Source organism: Equus przewalskii, chromosome X, assembly GCF_037783145.1.
Source record: "Equus przewalskii isolate Varuska chromosome X, EquPr2, whole genome shotgun sequence".
In the NCBI taxonomy this organism is placed as follows: domain Eukaryota; kingdom Metazoa; phylum Chordata; class Mammalia; order Perissodactyla; family Equidae; genus Equus; species Equus przewalskii.
This window is the reverse complement of record NC_091863.1, coordinates 81,812,684-81,834,237: the sequence shown is the minus strand read 5'-3', so window position 1 is coordinate 81,834,237 and position 21,554 is coordinate 81,812,684. Positions and strand designations below refer to the sequence as shown.

Sequence of the window (21,554 nt, the reverse complement as noted above, 5' to 3'; positions counted from 1 at the left end):
TTTGCATGCAGACAGACTGAACTACAGATGGACGATCGGAGGGGAACATAGCGGGGACTCAGAGCATGGCATCTAGATCACTGATTCCTTTCCTCTATGGGGAAGGTAATTTTGAAAATTTTCCCCATCTTCAGATGCTCCAACCTCTTGTTCAACCACCCACCTGAGTATGTTAATTTAAGGTATCTAATCAGTTCCCCACCTCCCCTGCCCCTCCAGATGTCCTGGGGGCAGTGGCGTTCTCACATACACTGCCCGCGTCCAGGCAGCTTCTTGCTTTTCTTTTTGCCTTTAAGTGCAATGTTGCACTGCGTCCCGCAAACCTGCATATAAAGGGATGGGGAGGGGGATGCTGAGCGCTCAGGGGACAGAGGGTCCTCACCCAGGACAGGACACATGTCCCTATCCCAAATCCCTGGATCCCTGGCCCTCGTCCTGCACTGTGTAGCCCAATATTTCCCATCTTCAGTTACCCTCCTCTCCTAACAGAGCTGCGGCTTTGAAATTCATTATCTCCCTCCCCCGCCTCCTTTGATCGCCTCCAATCTTCCACCACATCCCCAACCCCCGAAAGTCACTTCCTCGAAGGTGACGCCATACCCCACTCCTTGTAACAAAATGGATGCTGGTGAAGAGTCTAGAAGCCTGAGAGGCATCATAAGCACAAAGGTCTCGAACTCCGCCCTTGCCTCCGCCACTCCCACCATCTCAGAGGTACCAGGACGCTCCTCCCCTGACCCGTTAGATCAACTTCCACTGCTCGGGAGCAATTTCCTTCCTCCCTCATCTCGGTTTCCGCCTCCACCAAACTTAAGGACTGACAACTCTGGGACTAAGCGCTTGATGGACGTATCAACACCGAGGACACTGTACCCCAAAGAGTAATCTGGAGCAAGGTCCTCCCTACTCCCACCCCAGGACTCTGGTGACACCCTCCTCCTCCCAGCCACTTCCCTCCCTGTCGTGTACCTACAGAGCACTTTCTTTTGCAAGCTCCAAAGTGGTATAGTGCAAGAGAAGGAGCAGGATGCGTAGGAGGTCCATAAGCCCGCTCGAGTTTGCAGTCTCCACCCCAGGGGAGCCCAAATCGTGCCACCACCCTCACTGTGACCTACTTGTTTCTGGACAATTTTCCCCTTCTTCCAGCTCCTAGGGTTGAATTGCCTTCAGGCGCAAGATCTACTGACACAGACAGGCGACACGGCAGAGACGGATGGCTGGGAGGATAGAACAGCACTTCGGAGAGTCCCGATACCAGCTTTTCTGAAGCAAGGTCCTGGTTGTCAAAGGGATTTCACCTTTTAGTCTCTCTCTCTACCCCCACATCTCAGGACTCCGCTGACATCAGCCCTCTTCCTGTATGGCGTCCACCCACCACTACCCCAGCCCCCACCACAGCCCCCACCCCCGGCGGTCGGCCATTTTCCAAGCAAAAACCACACCCCCTTCGAACTACTGGAAAGGGGGGAGGCGGGGCGAGGGAGTATGGAAAAACCAGAGGAGCGAAAGGAGACCAAATGATCTCTTCGATCCCCCTCCCCGACTCATTCCGACCCCTAAGGACCACCATTTTTCGTGCAGGAGCTGTCACATCCTTTTTCCTACATAAAATAGCAGGCAGATAACTGGAGAGTCAGTAATGGGCCCAAGTTAAAGCAAGGACCTCAGCCAACGCCCCGCTTCCAGGAGTGGCGGGGCAATCCCACCTTTACACTGCCCTGCAGAGATTTGGGGCAGATTCTTTATTCCTTTGCTCCGAGTGCTACAGCGCCCTACTGAGATACGTGGGGAATAACGGACAGACAGGCACACAGGCCCCAGATTCTGGATTGGTAGATGGACGAACACACAGGACCCGACTCCTAATTTCTGCCCTTCCCCCCTTCCCGCTACAAAGCCCTGGATGCCAAAGGTTTCGGGTTTCCCTTCTGGTCTGGGGTCGCCCCTGGAATCCGACCACCAACGTCCACCATTTTTGTTCTTGGAAGGGCCGGGGATAGTGCAAGAGTGTGGAGCTTTGTCCCTCTTCTGTCTCCACCCTCCTCTGCTACCCGCACCGCAGAGATCTCCCAGGCAGCGCCCAACCACACACAGACCTGCTGGGATCCGGGCAGCTACCACCTCCTCCTTTCCTGGCCACAGGCCCGCCCGCACTCGGGGCAATAGGGAGATGGCAACCGGACCGAACGAAGACCAGGATTAGAAGGACGTCTGCACACGTCGGCTCCCGCTCACGTGAAGGCCACGTCACCCGTGAGCTCAGGACCCCAATTACCACTCCCACCAGCAGTGCGGCAGGAGCCAGCCCACTCCTTTCCTTCCCCACCGCGTCGGGACCTGCCACTCATTTTCCTCTGCCAATCCCAGAGACCAGAAGTAGCTTCTCCTTGTGGTTAGGATATGCCTTTCTTTGGTTAACAGGGAGAGAGACTGATCTGCTCCCACGTCTACTGGTCTTTTCTTCCTATTTGAGGACTAATCTTTTTCCTTCTCCCGGTCCAACCATCTCTCCCTTTACGCTCTCACCGCCAGCCATGAAGGTCCAGCATTTCTCTTGCACCCCTATACGAAATGGGAGGAAAGATCTCAGAAAAGGATGTAGGTAGTGGGAGTGTCTTACTTTCTTAAACTTTTCTGTCCCTTTTTTAAAAAATCAGTAATGCATTACTTTTACATTGGGAAAATAAAATGATGCTATTTTCATTTGGATGAAGAAGAATGTAAGTGGGAGAGAGAAACCCAAAAGGCCTCATTAATTTCGTTATATTTATTTATATCACAGGGAAAATGTTTCTACTGGTTATAGCCAAACAGCAGCGTTCAAGACGTACTAACCTGTTTTAAAATTGAAAACTGGACTTTTTCATATGATCTATAAATCAGTTCACAAAGAGATGACTAGTCATGTAATCTTGGCCATTTTATGCAAATGATCTATTTCTTTTTCTACTTTTAGATCAAATTACAATTTGATAAAACAAAAGCAACACAATCCTGTCTTGATTAAAGAAAGACATGTATTTGATGTTTCAAAATCTTGGCTGACTGCCCTGCAAGCCTCTTGTGATTTGATAGCTGTTCTGAACACCTGCCCCTGGATTACATTGCAGTCTACTAAGCTGGAAGCAGCTGAGTGTGTGAGGGATGCGGAGATGGTCCAATGCTCCCTGCCCTGTGTCAAGAGGGGAGGGAGGAAGGTGCTGTCCCTCTACCCCCTCCCTCTCCCGGATCCCAGAACCTCTCATCGCCTGCAGTCAGGCACCTGACTCTGTTGCTCACTCCAAAAGTAGACACGGACAGGTGACCAGGGTGGGAAATGTCGCCTTTACTCAGGTGACCAACCTGGGTAAATGCCTTTGGCTTCTTTCCGCCCTCCCTCCCCCACATTCCCACAGAGGGAACTCAGGGGTGCACAGAGGGATTGCTGCTCCCACATAACACTGCAGCTGCGGGTTTCCAGGAAGCCTGGAGAAGTGATTGCTGGGGGAAGCACCCAGGTCAGCCCGCTCTGCCCTCATTCATGGTGCCCGAGTTAAGGTTGCTCCTAACACTGCTGCTACTACCACCTGGCCTGAGAGGTGCGGCCTGCTGAGCCTCTCAGCTCTGGCTTCCTTACCCAGGGCACTCAGAGAGAACCTAGCCTTGCTGCAGGGCCACTACCTGCAGCCCACGCCCGCCTCGGTGCCCGCTCAAATGTATGCTCTGAGCCACTGGACTCTCCCCACTGACCATAATGATTAACCTGGAGTAGGCGTGCTCAACTGGCCACCTCTGTGGTCTACCTGAAATTGTATCAAAGTTATGCACATACATAGTATGTTTATTTTAATGAGGAGAGAGGTCACAGCTCTCATCAGATTCTCACAGGCATCTATGACTTTAAAAAAATACTAAGAACTACTTGCCTGGAAAAAAAGATATATATTCCCTCAATAAAAATCTATCTCTGTCTGTCTCTCTCGCTCTCTTGCTATACATTCTCCTAATTTTTTTAAATGTGTAAACAATACAGAAATGTATAAAGTAGAATGTGAAAGTGCCCTGCAATGCCTGTTCCACCAGTAACCATTTTAACAATTTCCATCTTTCTTCATGCAAATACAAAGAGTGTCTGTATGCATATGTGTCAAGTTTCAAATTGAACAACAATATACAGAATGAAACGTGTGACATTTAGTGACATAAAGTGCAATGAATCTGCCCTTTAATTTGAGAACTGACATCTTTAAAAATTGAGTCTTTCTATCCATGTCAACTTTTATGATCTTCAACAAATTTTACATTTCTTTAGGTAGGTCATACTCATTACTTGTTAAATTTATTCCTAGGTATTTTATTGTTTTGTTGCTTTTGGGAATGACATTCCTTTTATGATTACATTTTCTACCAGGTTATTGCCTTCTAAGGAAAAATAATTAACTATGATATATTTATTTTTAGTGACCTTTCTTAATTTTTCTGATACTTTTTCACTTGATACCTTTGGTTTTTCTAGGTATGCATACATAATCATCTGCAAATAATGATTTTTTTATTTCTTCTTTTCCAATATTTATATCTCTTATTCTTTCATTTTCTGGATGTACTGCATTGACCAGCACCTCTAGGACTAGTTGAGTAATGGTGGTGGCTGAGGGCCTCCTGATCTTATTCTTGAAAGAAATGGGAACACGCTTCATATTTTACCATTTAGTAAGACATTTGCTGTTTGTTTCTAATGTGTTCTTTATCTGCATTTGTTTGATTGGCGGGGGGATGGTTAAAGGCTGCACTTTCGTAGCCCTTTATATAAGACTGAGAAAAATTCAGTTGTCCACATCATAATATTGGGAGGGGAGAAGACAGGGGGCAATTGCCACAATTGCTATGCTTATTGTGAATATGTTGGTGAGCAAAAACGCACTGACTCTGCTCTCATGGTGGAAAAAAGACCTTAATGAAATAATCACACAGACATACGAACCAGGAGAAATACTGTGAAGGAAAGGAACACTGTTAATAGAGAAAAAGAAGCGGCAGAGTCTGGGGATCAGAAAAGGCTTCCTTTGAGAGGGGAAAGGAAGTAAAGTTTTGAGCTGAGATGAAGAAAAGTAGGTCTTAACTAGGAAATGAGAGGAGTAGAAAATAAAAATGTTCAAATTCTCCACCCTTCTGATAACCACCATGATAACCCATCTACCTCAGTCCTAGGATGATTCCTGTGAAAACCAGTGCTAACTTTTCAATGGACTCTTTCCAGGTTTTGTTGTTGTTTTATATATACCAACAAAAAAATACATATGTAGATACATTATATGGGAGTGTGGGTACATATGTATCTTTTAAAAATAATTTGGGATCATAGTATGCATACTATTGTGCAAACTATTTTTTCACCTGATATATTGATATCATGTACATTGTTTTATCAAAGACAATAATATTCTCTAGTGTGGATTTACCAAAAATTTAACCAATCTATTACTGATTGATATTTAGCCTCCTTGCAATCTTTGTCTATCACAAAAATGCTACAACGGAGACCTCTGTACACATATATGTTGGCAATTGTGGCATTATTTCCTTAGGATAAATTCCTAGAAGTGAAATCACTGGGTCAAAGTGGATGTTCATTTTAAATTTTATCCGTGCTGCCAACTTTCAACTCTTAAATTTTGATATATATTAATTCCATGTTGTTCTCTAAATTAAAAAATTTAGATTTCTTTAATTACAAGTGAGATGAAGCATCTTCTCACAGGTTTGTTAACCATTTGTATTTCTCATTTTTCCACTAGGTTTTCATCCTTGCCTTATTAATATATAAAAACATTCTGTAAATTGAGGAAATGACTGCTTTGTCATAAGTGTTATATTTTCCCAGTTTATAATTTTCTTAGGATTTCTGCTATAGAGAATTTTTTAAACTTTATGATACAAAATTTATCAATTCTGTCTTAACATTTTTGGGGGTTTGTGTCCTGCTTAGGAAGGCCTGTATTTTGATAAATTTTTGGTCCATATGAAATTTGTGTGTGTGTGTGTCACTGCTTTTATTATCAGTAAGGTGCCAGCAGTTTTACACACCATTGTTTTTGTACCATTTGTATGAATGTTAACATAGTATTAAAAGCAAATAACATCTCAGTGTTATTATGAATACATTTTTTTCCCAGCTTTATTGAGCATATGGAATTATTCTTTTCTAAATAGTTAGCAAATTGTCCTAGTGCCAATTATCAAATAATCCCTCTCTAGCTCTTTGATTTAAAATGCCACCTTTATCATAAGCTAAATATCCACATACATTTGGATCTATTTCTCAGTTTTCTATTATATTCCTTTTGTCTGTTATTTTTATTTCTTTTTATGTATCAAACTGTTTTAGTTATATTATCTTCACAATATCTTTACTATCAGGGAAGATAAGGCCTCTCTAATTACTCTTCTTTTTCATAATTTATCTGCCTCTTCACATGTGTTTATTTAGAGATAAAATGTATTATTTTGTTAAATTCCTCTCTAAATCCTGTTTTTATTTCAATTTGGATTACATCTAATTTATAAGTTAATTGAGGAATAATTGGCATCTTTACAAGAATATCTTACCACCTCACACCTGTGAGAACGGCTATTATCAAAAAGATAACAAAGAACAAGTGCTGGTGACGATGTGGAGAAAAGGGAACCCTTGTGCACTGTTGAGGGGAATGTAAACTTGTGAAGCCACCTTGGAAAACAGTATGGATATTCCTCCAAAAAACAAAAATAGAACTTCTACAAGATGCAGCAATCTCGCTTCTGGGTACATGTCCAAAGGAAATGAAATCCGGATCTCAAAGTGATATCTGCACCCCGATGCTCATTGCAGCATTATTCACAACAGCCAAGAAGCACCAAAGTATCCATCAAAAGATGAATGGATAAAAAAATGTGATGTGATATATAGACAGACAAAAAGATAATGGAATATTATTCAGCCATAAAAAAGAAGGAAATCTTGCCATTTGTGACAACATGGATGGACCTTGAGGGCATTATTCTAAGTGAAGTAAGTCAGACAGAGAAAGACAAATACTGTACGACATCACTTATATGTGGAATAAAAAAAGCCAAACTCATAGAAATAGAGAGTAGAGTGGTGGTTGCCAGGGGCTGGGGGGAGGGAAAAATTAGATGTTGGTCAAAGGGTACAAACTTCCAGTTAGAAGATGAAAAAGTTCTGGGGATCCAATGTACAGCATGGTGACTATAGTTAACAGTACTGTATGGTATATTTGAAAGTTGCTAAGAGAGTAGATCTTAAATGTTCTCACCACAACAACTACAACAAAAAACTTAATTATGTGATATGATGGATGTGTTATTGTGATAATCATTTCATGATATGTATGTGTAACAAATCATCATGCTGTACACCTTAAACTTACACAGTTATATGTCAATTATATTCCAGTAAAGCTGAGAAAAAAAGAATATCTACCTATCCAAAAACCCAGTTTTTCTAATTATTTGTCTTCATTTATTTTTCTCAGCAGAATTTCTAAATTTTTAAAAAATAACTCCTAGGCCATTGCCTGGCACACTCTAGGTTATCAACAAATATTTGTTGAGGGAACAAATATGTCTTGCAGACTTTTTGTTAAGTTTATACTTAAGTAGCTTACCCTTTCCCATGGCTGTTGTAAGATGAACATTTTCTTTATCTTATATTTTCTGTTATTGTATTTATATATGAAAGCGATTGGTTTTTGTATTGATTGTATAACCAGCCTCTATATGGAGTTCCTAAAGTTTCAAATAGTTTTTAGTTGATTCTTTTAGATAACCTTGCCTCCTCTTTTCCAATATCAATGTCACACTTTTTTCTCTTGGATAATCGCATTAACCAGTACTTCCAGAACAATGTTAAATAATTGTGGAAAAACTGGCTCCGTGTCTTTTCATTTTTATTGGAATGCTTCTAGTGTTTATCCCTCAAGCATGAAGGGCTTCTTATTAGAAATTTGTATATTTTTATCATATTAAAGAAGTATCCACCTATTCTTATGCCAATATGTTGTATCCAGAAGGCATCTGGCTTCAAGTACAATTTGATTAAGATTCTAGCTTCATTTTTTTCTACGATTCTCTCTGCAATGCCCTTCCTTACATATAAACTTCGTCCTCAAGCTGGTCACTCTGATAGAACCAAAATAGCTATAATAGTTCTAGGCTTTACATCATCATATCTTTAACAGTAAGAGTCCCAGCATAAAAAAGAATCCAACTCAGCTGGTTCAAGATATTTGAATGTAGGGGCTACTCGAAAAGGTATATGCAAGGTTAGGAGACCAAACAGGGGATTTTGAGGCACCCAGAGATTAGCAATAGCAGGAAGCTGTTACCTCAGGCCTAAAAGGACATGAGAAAGAAATAGTACTACTGGAGCCTAGTGAGAGCTAGAGCTATGGAGGAGGGACCTTCTGGCAAGAGTTGAAGTGTTGACCCATCACTGCCAATATTTATTGACAGTCACTGCCAAGAAAACACAGCCCAAATCAGAGAGGGAGCATGGAAGAAATACCTTGTTTTCTCTCTTCTGCCCTCTAAAATTCTATCAGTGCATTCTATTGGCCAAATCCAAAGGGACTCCAACCAGGAATGGAGCCTAGGGGATACAATCCATAAGGGTCAGCCTCTCAGGGCATATAAGAAGGCAGAGAAAGGCAGAAAATGGGTCAGGAGGTGGAGCAAAATAAAGAATAACCAACACAGTCCATTCTTTTTGCCACTCAGCATCCATTCTTGCCCTTTGCTCCAATGAAGAAACTCTCATCTCCGACAGGGAGGCAGGAACAAAAAGTCCCATTAGCCACTGTACTGTCATGGAGCAATGCTAATTCATACTCTCCACCCGAAACCTAATTTATAACAACCATCTCCAGCATTTTTCATATATCAGAGAAAGGAAGGAAAAAACAATAAATTATCAACAAAAATACACCTAGCTGCTACAGTTCCCCTCTGTAGCTGGTCACGAGGCCAAAAGTCAATAATCATAACTTCACTCTTCCACCACCTATTTCATATTCCCCTTAGCTTGTCAAAGTTCTGTCCCTAATGTAGTGATCCTAACCTTCAATCCTGTCTGTATTGGATTTCTGCATCATTGACCAGGACTACTGGGCAAGTTAGTACTAAGAGGTACCCCAGTGACTATCTCTGGGCTCAAGCATACTTCTTGTTCTCATTGTATAGCAGCAACACTATTTCCTCTTAATAACAAGATCCAATCACTCCAGCCAGTACAGTAACCCCTTTATCTGCCTGGCAGTTCAATAGCATGAAGAGACCAAAATGGCCAGGGTGCAGTTTCAGCTTTCAATTTCATGGAACCATGGCTTTATTCCCTGGTGGAAGTATTCATTCCTTGGAAAAATAGAACCTCCAACCTGCTGAGCCCGAGGTTGTGGAGACGAAAAAATATATTTCTTCATTGGGTTAATTGGTATAATAGTTAGAGGGGCCACTCCCTCTTCCACCTCTCCATTCCTAGACCTGTGTATCTTCACTATGAGTGAAATAGTACCTTATACAGGTCACTGGTTTTAAAGCAGCTATTGTATCCTTGTAGTACAGCACTCTCAATCCGGAACAGCTGACTCCATAACTAAGCCTTCAGTACATCATTTACTTTTCTATCAGGCAAACTGCTTCTGCATGATGGAGTAAGTGATAAAGACTAGTGACTCTTTGGATATGACTCCATTATTGTACTTCATCTACCATTAAATGAGCTCCTTAGTCAGAGACAATATGGTATAGGATACTCTGGTGATGATTAAGGCATTCTGGAAGTCCGTGGATGGTGGCACTGACAAAATCATTGTTAGCAAAGAAGGTAAATGTGTGTCTGGAATATATATTTATTTCCATGAGGAAAAATTTCTGTTCTCACCATGATGAAAGGCATACGATATAATAATCCTACCACGATGGGGCTGATTGGCACCCCGAGAGAAAAATGCTTTATTATATTGAACAGTTCATCATCATCTTATTTTGTTGTCAGGTTGGGCAGTCAGCAGTGTTAGTACAAGATCAGCCTTGGTGAGTGGAAGTCCATGTTGTTGAGCCCATGCATACCCTTCATAACATTGATGCTAATCTGACAACGATAGCACAGAAAAAAAAAATAGGGACCATTATCACTATTCTATTCTTTTACTACAATGCTAGAGTGAATTTACTAATATTTTATTTGGGATTTTTGCATCTATATTTATAAGTTAGATTGATCTTTGGTTTACTTTTTTAGTTCTATTCTCTGTTTTGGTATAAGTCTTATAAAGCCTTATAGAATTAATTGGTTAGATTTCCACTTTTTCCTATGCTCTAAAACACTTTAAATTATATAACAATTATTGGATCCTTGATGATTGTTGTGGTAGAAAGAATAATGTTCCGTCAAACATGTCTACATATTGGAACCTGTGACTATGCTGCCCTATATGCCAAAAAGGACTTTGCAGGCGTGATTAAGTCAAGGATATTGAGATAGGGAGGTTATCCTAGATTGACTGGGTGGTCCCAATGTAATCACAAGGGTGTTTATAAGGGAAAAATAGAGGCAGAAGAGTCAAAGAAGATGTGATGACAGAATTAGAGGTCAGAGTGATATGGGATGATGGGCAAAGGAATACAGGCAGCCTCTAGAACCTAGAAAAGGCAAGAAAATGAATTCTCCACCAGAGCATCCAGAGGGAACACAGCTCTGTCAATCCGTTTTAGAGCTCTGATCTCCAGAACTGTAAAATAATAATTCAGTCTTGTTTTACACCATTGAGTTTGTGGTAATTTGTTATAGCAGCAATAAGAAACTAATATGTTGTTGTTTTTTAAAAAAGAACAGAGAATGAAGTCTTTTATATTTACCCAGATGTTTACCATTTCTATTGCTTTTCTTTCATTTCTGAATTCCAGATTTCCCTCTGGTATCATTTCCCTTTAGCCTGAAGAGCTTCCTTTAGCATTTCTTTTAAAGCATGTCTGCTGGCAACAAATTCCTTCGTTTTCCTTCATCTGAGAGCATCTTTATTTCATCTTCATTCCTGACGGATATTTTTGCTGGATATGGAATTATGTGTTGGCAATTCTTTTCCTTCAACACTTTAAGATGTTGTTCCACTGTCTTCTAGTCTTCATTTTTTAAAAGAAAACTACGGTCTTTCAAATTGTTGTTCCTGTATTGGTAATGTGTTGTATTCCTCTGGCTACTTTCAAGGGTTTTTTTCTTCAATTTGGTTTTCAGCAATTTGATAAGATGTATCTAGGGATGGTTTTCTTTGAGTTTATCCTGCTTGAGATTCATTGAAATTCTTGAATCTGTAAATTTATGACTTTCAACAAATCTGGGAAATTTTTGACAGGTATTTCCTGAAATATTTGTTCTATTCCAGGAGAGGCACGCCAAGAAGAGCAGAAGCTTCCACCCTTTCCCAGCATCATTTCACAGAGCAGGAGTGTCACTCAGGTAAAAGCAGATCCCTAGTCCAATGGTTCAGGAGTTCTTCCCAAGAGGAAAGACAGGATATAAGGATGGAGAACTCTGCAGCTTTGCTTGAGGGAACTGACTGAATTTGGAAAAGGTAGTAGAAAATTCCATGCCTACAAGCATTGTCAAAAACAATGGAGATCTCAGTAGAGAAGAATTAAGAGGAGGCTGGTAGCACTAATACAAGAAAAATTTCAGAATAGTCACAAGCTTACCAGAGAGAACAAGGGAAAGAGACAACCAATAAGAGCCCTCCTGGGATCATATACAACTGCAGAGGTCAGGAAGTGTGTGTGCATATGCTAGGCTGCATCCACCTAGGAGAATCAGAAAAAGGCATGGAACAGGCTTGAAGGGATTCCCCAAGCCACACACAGATCCATAAACACAGGGCAGAAGCTTCACTGGCACAAGGAGCTTAAACACAAGCACTAACTGACCAAGCCCAAACTCTGACCAAGCACTGATTGAACCGTAAGCTACTCTGACAGAGGGGTGAATCCCAGAAAGCCAAGGTTAAAAATAAAATCACAGAGGGGTCAGCCCTGTGGCCAAGTGGTTAAAGTTCTGCATGCTCCGCTTCAGAGGCCCAAGGTTCACAAGTTCAGATCCTGGGTGTGGATCTACTCCACTCATCGGCCATGCTGTGGAGGCATCCCACATACAAAGCAGAGGAAGATTGGCATGGATGTTAGCTCAGGGCTAATCCTCCTCAAGCAAAAAAAAAAAAAAAAAAAGAGGAGGATTGTCAACGGATATTAGCTCAGGGCGAATCTTCCTCACCAAAAAATAAAAATAAATAAAATAAAATCACAGTCATCCTTGGCAGTGTGGAAGAATATGTGAATCCCCAAAGCTATGCCCTTTCAGGAGCAATCAGAGAAGGAACCTCCAGGCTAATTGTCCCTGGTTGAATGGAGGTGGGGCAAAATATGTAAACTCACCAAATTGTGACAGCAGCCTCCAAGCTACACATATATCCAATTGTAAAGGGTAAATATCTAATTGGCTAAGGGGGATTAAGCACAACCTTTGACCAATAAGTTATTTATGCTAACGCAGGGGAGAAACCTAGGAAGCCAGACTAAAAGATAAAAACAAGAGGAAAAGATCTGACCTGGGACACCAGAGGTGAACACTATGGGGGGAAATAGACTTCACAGAATTAGTCCTGCCAAGTCAACAAACAAATAAACAAATGACTGAGAAAATAATAACAACAACCACTGGGAGGAGGATCAGTACCCAGGGTTGCTATAATATATTATCTAAAATATCCAGCTGTCAACAAAAAATTAAAATACATACAACAACTACACAGGTAAATATAAAAGACAGTACAAATATTTTTTGTTATAACTATTTGTTCTATCTGATTTAAAAGACAACTTCATAAAGCAATATGAATAAATCTATGTTGATGTACATACAATGTATAAAGAAATGTAATTTGTATGATAATAGCAATACAAGGAGTAGGGAGGGAATGAGGCTATTAGGAGCAAAGATATGAAATTAAGTTGGTTTGATCCAAACTTGATTTTTTTTTAAGTTAGGTTGTTAATTATAATCCCCAGGGCAACCACTAAGAAAATACGTTTTAAAATATAGTAAAAGAAATGACAAGGGAATGAAAATAGTACACTAGGAAATACCTATTTAATATAAAAGAAGGCAATAATAGAGGATTTGAGGAACAAAAAAGACATAAGACATATAGAAAACAAATAGCAAAATGGCAGATATAAATCCTACCTTATCAGTGATTGCATTGAACATAAATGGATTAAACACTCCAATTTAAAGGCAGAGATTGGCAGAATGGATTTTAAAAATATGATCTAACCATATGCTCTCTACAAAAGGCATTCAGATTCAAAGACACAAGTAGGTTGAAAATAAAAATACAGAAAAAGATATACCATGCAAACAGTAACCAAAAGGGATCTGGAATGGTTATACTAATACCAGAAATATTAGGCCTTAAGATAAGTATTAGACACAAAGAAGGTTCATTTATAACAATGAAAGAGTAAATCCATCAAGAAGATATAACAATTATAAACATATATGTACCTAATGATAAAGCTGAAAAATACATAAAGCAAAAACAGACAGAATTGAAGGAAAAACAAAAATTTATACAAGGAATAACAATAATATATCATTTATGTCAACTACTATGTGCCAAGTACTACTCTGTGTGCTTAATCTTTCACCACAGCAATCCTAAAAAATAGGTATTATTGCTATTCCCATTCTAAATACGGGGAAAGTGAGGTAGAGAGAGATGAAGAGATTTGTCCAAGATCACATAACTATTAAGTGACAAAACCAGGATTCGAAGCCCAGCTGTCCAGTGGCAGAGTCTACACTCTTAACTACTCATGGCTCAGCTATGAATAATATTTATGTAGACATGATATAAACACTAAATATTGATTTAATAAAATATAGTGATATAACAATATATTGGGAGTACGAGATAGTATATGGGGTGGCAATGTAAGATAAGTGACCCTTTCCATTGTAGGGAGTCATAACTGATATATAAAAACTAAAAATCAAGAAATAAAAGTATAAACAGGTCATATAGAAATATGGAGGTGATATCAGAAGAAATAGTTAAAAGATTTGAAAGTGATTGTCTCAGAGGAACAGAAATCTGGGGTGGGGAAGGACGAAGCAAAGTTCTGGTGGACTTTTTCTTGTTGCTGTTATAAGTCTATGGTACTCTGTAACTATGAAAATTACATTTTTAAAAACCAGGTTCTAAAACTGAACATAGAATAGGACTCCAATTCTGCATAAAGAATGTACAGAAAACTTGAGGACTGTTATGGACTGAATGTGTGTGTGTGTGTGTGTGTGTCCCAAAAATTCATATGTTGAAGCCCTTACCCCTAATGTGGCTATATTTGGAGACAGAGCCTCTAGGGAAGTAATTAAGGTTAAGTGAGGTCATAAGGGTGGGTCCCTAATCCAATAGAATTAGTGTCCTTATAAGAAGAGAGACCAGAGAGCTCACTCACTCTCTCTCCACATGCACAGACCAGAAAGACCACGTGAGGTGTGATAGCAAGAAGGCAGCTGTCTACAAGCCATGAAGAGAGCTCTCACAGAAACCAAATTTACCAGCACCTAATCTTGCACTTCCCGGCCTCCAGAACTGTGAGAAAATAAATTTCTGTTGTTTAAGCCACCCGTCTGTGGTATTTTGTTCTAGCAGCCCAAGCTGACTAATCCAAGGACATTATGCTAAGTGAAATAAGCCAGTCACAAAAGGACAAATACTGTATGAATCCACTTATATGAGGTACCTCGAATAGTCAAATTCAGAGACAGAAAATAGAATGGTGGCTGCCAGGAGCTGAAGGGAGAGGAAATGAGGAGTTGTTGTTTAATGGGTACAGAATTTCAGTTTGGGAAAATGGAAAGAGTTCTGGAGATGGATGGTCATGATGGTTATGCAATGTGAATGTACTTAATGAATTGAACACTTAAAAATGGTTAAGATAGTGACTGTTTTGTGTACTTTACCACAATTTTTTTAAAAGGGAAAAAAAAGAATGTACAGAGATATGCATTGTAATATTGATGGGAGGCTATCCCCTGAGTTTCAATTCTGCACTGCCCCCCCGCCAATGTCAAACCTGTATCGAGCTTCCTCGGCATTCTGTCCTCAGCTTTTCAATCTATATCCCTTGCTGGGACTACGTGACTCACTCCCTGGATTCAGTTATCACCTATAATACATATCTTTAGTCAGACCTTTCTTCTGAGCTCTGGATCCATACTTTTCAAATGAACACTGATCCTCTCCGCTTGGAAGTCCCATAGGCACCTCAAGTTCAAAGAGTTCAAACCAGATTCATTCTTTTCCCCTCCCAAATATGCTTCTTCATGTTTGAAAAATAGAAGAGGAAGAGAAATGTTAATACCCTCCCTCCTTCATCCACTACTCTAGATTGTCCTCTTTGCTCTACACTATACTGCCTTAAGGGCCAATCAGTTCATGTGTTTCCCAGAAATGGGCCTTTTTGCCCAAAAGAAGGACTGCATTTTCATCTTCAAACAGTGATGTTAAATTATTCCTTATACGTGCATGACCCAGCAAAGCCACTGTATCCCAAACCTTAAAACAACCCCTGAGCCCAGAATCCGCTACAACAACAACGCTAGAATAAGAATCTGAGGACCTGGGGCCACAGTCAGATCCAGAACCGGCTATACCACTTAACTCTCCAAAACTTCTAGAAACGGTATCGTTGCTATCCAAGCTTCAGTGCTACCCTTAGAACTGAGCACAAGTGCCCCTCCTAAACCCCAAGTTTTGAAGGGTCCTGCATATCTCATACACACACACACAGAGAGCACACATTAAAGAATACATGGGTGCCTGTGTCACATGGGATCTGGTGCTCATTGTTGGCACAGTGCAATTCATAACCATAAACATCTGCACTTTGACTAACACTGTTCAGGCTCGAGCAAAATGCTTCTCCACATCTGTTTCCCTGTATCCTCTAAACAAAAACCAACTGTGTCCTAATGCCTTGAAGACTTGTGGATTGTGTCACTGCTGACATAAGAGAAAGACATTATTTCAGAGTGTAGGGAAGATTCGAGCAGTAGAAACACTTAGAGAAAAAATAAGCTAACTTGCCAAAGCCTTTTCTCAGATACATGAATCTAACAGGGTTTTTCTCAACAAACTATCATTTCCCAGTAGTGTCCATTTTCTTGCTTGTCTTTATTTTCCAGTTTTTAGTTTCAGAGGTAATAGAAAATTAGTGCAGTATTTACAACAGCTGCATATGGAGGCTAAAGAACATTTCACAATATTAAGCAACTCATATTACTCCTGATTTTAGGATGGATGGATAGGTAGATAGAGAGAGAGTTGATAGGTGATAGATATGACATGTGTAAAGCATTGTCATAGATTGGATTCCCCAGGAAGCAGATTCTGAGACAAAGATTAGAGTGTAGGAGGTTTATTAGAGTGCTCCCAGGGTCAACACTCATGGAAGGAAAGGGAGGAAAGAAGCAAGAATAAAAAGAGAAAGAAATGAAATTTCAGTGCACTATCAATGGAATGCTTTAGCACACCCTGTAAGAAATTTTGAAGATAGGCTGAAACTTCAAAGCTATCTCTAGTAGGGGCAAGAGATCTGGGCCTTTGTATACAGCATCAGTGAGTCATTGGATGTGGGCCACCCTGAGAATGGGATGTGATCTTGAACAAGACAATTCTCAGCTGAAGCAATCCCTGAAGGAGGCTGACAGTCAAGGACTTTCTGATGGCAACATTCCTAACAATTGAAGTAATAAGAGCCTTATTGTTAAAGGGAGTTCTAGCCAGGGTATTGCAGTGTCCACCACAGTCCACCCCTTGTGCCTCCCAGATTCACTTCATGTAAGTCCTGAAATCAGCTCTTCTAGGGGTCTGGTGGGTCTCTCTTTCTGGGGGAAACTTAGGACAAACTACACACCCCAACACTCAAGCTGGTCTCCAAGCCGCAAATGATTTTCTCTCTCTTCCACTATCAAGTATAGATCCCCATCACTCTTAGGGTCTTGGCAGTTTAGCTGGTGGTATAACCTAGACCCTCATTCCTGGTAACTATGGCTTTCTCAGACCGAAGTTACTATACTTGCTAATATCCACATACCAAGCCCACCAAACTATGAACAATGCTTGGGTTTTTCCTTCTCAGTCAACTTATCAAAAGAGATCCTCCGTGAGCCCACAGGTGTAAGGTAAATGAAAGGTGCTAGAACAACAGTGATGAATATCATGGAGCATCTGCTCTAGCTGATTGTGCAGGTGCTTGTGTCTTCCAGTTCTGCTCGGGTTTGACCCTGTGTATAAAACTTCCATCTTGTTGCTGGGCCTGCCCACCCTTACACCTTGGTGGACCTGACAGAACTCGGCTCACGACGGGCAGTTCTGGCTGCATGGTCACTTGCATGGTCACTCGATATTCTATGGCCAGGTATTCCATCTCTACCAGGGCATAGTAGCATATCAGAAGCTGTTTTTAAAAGGTATATAATTCTCTACTGCATGTGGTGTGGCTTTGCTCCAGAACCGAAGTTCTGGACTAAAGTTGTGACTTTCCCATTAGGGCTTACCAAAAACTCAATATGGCATCTTTTGCCAACACAGATACTTCTAATACCTTAGGGTCTATCTAATGTATGGGCCAAGTGGCAGACTGCTTGAAACTGCAGCCAGGATCTGTTCTCGGGCCTTCTCTTGCTCTAAGCCCCACTCAAAGCTGGCAGCTTTTTGTGTCACGCAGTACATGGGTTGAAACAATAATTTGTTTCAACAGGTATGAAATGTTCTGCTTCCAGAACCTGATGAAGCCTACCACACGTTGGAATTCAATCTTTGTAGGGAAGGTGAAAAATGCAATAATTTGTCCTTTACTTTGGAGGGAATCTCCTGGCATGCCCCAAACCATTCAACCCATAAAAACTACACTTCATGTAGCCAGCCCCTGGATCTTTGTAGGTTTTATCTCCCATCTTCTGGTGTACGTGTGTCTTACCAAGGCCTCCAATCTGCTAGCCACTTCTTACTCCTTTTGGTCCAATTAGCACGATGTCATCAACATGGTGAACTAGTATTATATTCAGATGGTCCAGATCTCTTCAGACTATATTATGACAGAGGACAGGAGAGTTAGTAGGGCCTTGAGGAAAAACTATAAATGTATACTGTTGCCAATTCTATGTGAATGTGAACTTTTTCTGATGTTCCATTCTTATAGGGGTAGAAAAAAAACACATTTTCCAAATCAATAGCTGATTACTAGGTACCTAAGGCCATGTCATTCTGCTCTAGCAAAGATAGTGTATCTGACGTGGCAGCTGCACTTGTGTCACTACTTGGTTGGGTTGGCACTAGTCTACTGTCATCTACCAGGCTCTGCCCACGTTTTGCAGGGGCCCAAACTGGTGCATTAAATGAAGATATGATTGTGACCACACTCCAGCATTCTTTAGGTCTTTAAAGGTGGCACTAACTTCTGCCATCCTCCCTGGGATGCTATATGTTTTCATGTGCTATCTTGGCCGAGGAGATGGAAGGCAGTTTCAAAAGCTTGTAGAAGGTCTTCTCATCTATAAATAGCTCTGACCCCACAGGCCAAGGAACCAGTGTGGGGCTTGCACCAACTATCAAAATATCTATTCCAATTATACATTCCTAGACCGGGAAAATAACTAACAGGTGAGTCTGTGGACCCACAGAACCACAGTGAACTAGGCCAGGAGCCCATTTAATACCAGGCTCCCATCTGCCCCTATTCTAATAAGAGGACTGTAATGACACTTTAGGTCTCCAGGTATCAATATCAACTCGGAACCAGTAGCCATCAGTCCTCAAAATGTCTGGATATTCCTCTTTCTCCAGTGCACAGTCACCTGAGTAAATGGAAAAAGAGGAGGATCATTACTATGTATGTGTTGTAGGGTCCTTCTTCCCGAGCACCCAGCCTCTCCTTCAAACAGTGCATTCTAGATCAAAAACTGACTTAGGACCAGAAGCTGGGTGGGGGATTTTGACTTTTTATTGAGGCAACTTCCCTCAGACTCCTGATCATCTTTGATTTACTTTGACTGTACAGGTTGTTGGCTGCCTATTTTCCCCAAGGCGCTGTGTTATATTAACCACCTGTATTCTCTCAGCTACCTCTTAACCATCTATTCACCAGGGGCACTGTATTCTATTAATCATCTCCACAGCTCTCTGCAGGTCAGGCCTCCCCGCCTGCCACTCTGAGCCTGCAGTGCATTATGGTATTTGCATCCACCTGACTTCTGACAGTTGAATGCAGTCATCCTGCCTCTATTGTTTCAGGGCCACCACCATTTCTATCAGTGATCCTCGTCCTGTAACATCCTCTCCTACTCTGAGCCCTGGCCTGAAGAGCAAGCCACCACTGAAATTCTTAGTGAGGCTGGTGCCCCTCTCACCAGTGCATTCCTTACACCTTTGGCAAATGGTGTAGTAGTAAGTTCATATGATCTCCTGTGGTTTCCCAGGGTGTTAAATCCTGTATCTTGGGAGAGAACTCTCACATCAATTAATTCTCTCTTATCCAATTCTATAATCCAGCTCCCTGGATGAAGGCCCTCAGAACTCAGCCCCATGCTTACTCCCTCAGCACCTGCTAGTACGTGCTGGCTAGGACCTGCGACTCCTTCTTGGGGTAATCCCTTTCCTTCCTTATTAGGCCCAGCACATCCCCAGTGAGGTTACACTGTGACTTAACCCTAGATAAAGGCCCAGTGGCCAGGAGGGGAGGTGGAGGCAGATTCTGAAGGAAACATACATCATCTTACAAGGGAAAGACCTCTGTGTGTTCAAGCAAAATGAAGCTCTAGCCCTTAATAGGAAGGAGTGAGACACTTCTGAATGCTCAAGGGGTTCAGGGAAATCTCAGGATACAAGATTTTTAGGGACATCAATTCAGATGTTCCCATACCATGTGTCAGGATCCCCATTCCTTCCTAACTAGGACCCTCATCTTGGCATAGCAGATTTGACTTGGTTGGGATTTTAACATTTATTGAAGCCTGCTTTCAATAAGTCTTCAGCCTGATCTTCAGATTTTTCTATCCTCTACCTGGAAAAGATGAGGACCTCTTTATATGCTATGAATAAAGCCCTCTGGCTTTCACACATAGCTTTTAATTAATTGTTGATTAATATAATTCAGTTTTTCATTATTTTTTTTCTGAAGATCAATCAAGCTCAGCCATAGCCACCCAATTTTCCAGGCTTCTTTATATTTAATATCTCCCATATATTTCTCAAAGCTGCTACCGGGTACCAGTGAATGCATTCCCTTCCACCAGTGCCATCCCAGTTCACCAACAGTGAAAGCCCTAACAATTCCTCTGCCACCTGTTCTAGCTGCCTGTCTACTTCACCTACCACCAATGATGGGGTCCTCATTGCCAGCTGGGCAGCAGGTGATCCATCTCCAAAATGTCATCATAGTGTATGCTCTCCTGAACCACTTCTTGTACCAACTGTTGTAGGTTGGCTTCCTGGAGAGCAGACTCAGAGACAGAGTTCAGCATGAAGGGCTTTGATTAGGGAATGATCTTGGGATCAACACCTGTGGAAGGGAAAAGAACGAAGAAGGATTGGACAGAGGGAAAAGTTAAGCTCTCCCATTTGGGGCAAGAAAGCCATGTCGATCAGTCATTGGATGGGAAGTACCCCAAGAAGGGGGTATGACCTTGGGGGAGCTCTCTTAGCAACTGAAATAATAATATCTTTATTCCTGAAGGGAGATTATGGCAGCAGATTGCAGAATCCATCACAAGTTTGACATTTTTTCCACTGGAAAGTTGGTGGCCATTGAATGCTAGAATTGAGAACAGCTTTACTTTTAAAATAGTTAATAAGATTTAAATTTTCAAACATTTACAGCTTTATTTAGCATTTTCATTTATACTTTCCAAATATTTACACATAAATATGTGAGCCTCCATTTACACTTTTTCTCTAGTCCCCTGAAATGCTATTGACAGGCCTGCTTAGCCTGAATCCATCCATTTCCTTTTGGTAAATTATGCAAAAAAAAAATCCTGGTTTATTATATAAAAACCAGAAAATAGAGATAAGTAAAACATAGATAAAATCACCTATTAATCTAACACCCATAGGAAACTATTAACATTCTCAGTGTATACACCAAAGTGTATACATAGAAATAATTTAAATATATACTTTTTCCTCACAAAAAGTATAGCATGTGCTTTGGCAGCCTATTTTCCTCACTTAAAATTATATGCAGGGCCGGCCCCATGGCCAAGTGGTTAAGTTCACACGCTCCGCTTCGGAAGCCCAGGATTTCGTGGGTTCAGATCCTGGGTGCGGACCTGGCACCGCTCATCAAGCCATGCTGAGGCGGCATCCCACATGCCACAACTAGAACGACCCACAACTAAAATATACAAGTATGTACTGGGGCGCTTTGGGGAGAAAAAGGAAAAGTAAGATCTTTAAAAA

At 41.2% G+C, this 21,554-nt stretch overlaps 1 protein-coding gene across 13 annotated transcripts in view; it reads right to left on the bottom strand.

The window, feature by feature from the left end:
* Window positions 1–21,554, bottom strand: part of LOC103543964 (armadillo repeat-containing X-linked protein 1) — a 35,986-nt gene that overhangs the window by 1,968 nt on the left and 12,464 nt on the right. For 4 of the 13 annotated variants that reach the window (XM_070605961.1, XM_070605963.1, XM_070605959.1 and 1 more), the window contains 3 exons: window positions 20,469–20,655; window positions 18,859–18,952; window positions 18,076–18,183 (listed from right to left, as the gene is read on the bottom strand). The gene's annotated coding sequence lies outside the window, so the exon portion shown is untranslated. Of the gene's footprint in view, window positions 1–202; window positions 324–1,115; window positions 1,277–2,096; window positions 2,388–18,075; window positions 18,184–18,858; window positions 18,953–20,468; window positions 20,656–21,554 lie in introns of those variants that run through there. The other 9 variants (XM_070605953.1, XM_070605956.1, XM_070605952.1 and 6 more) reach the window with 5 other exon arrangements.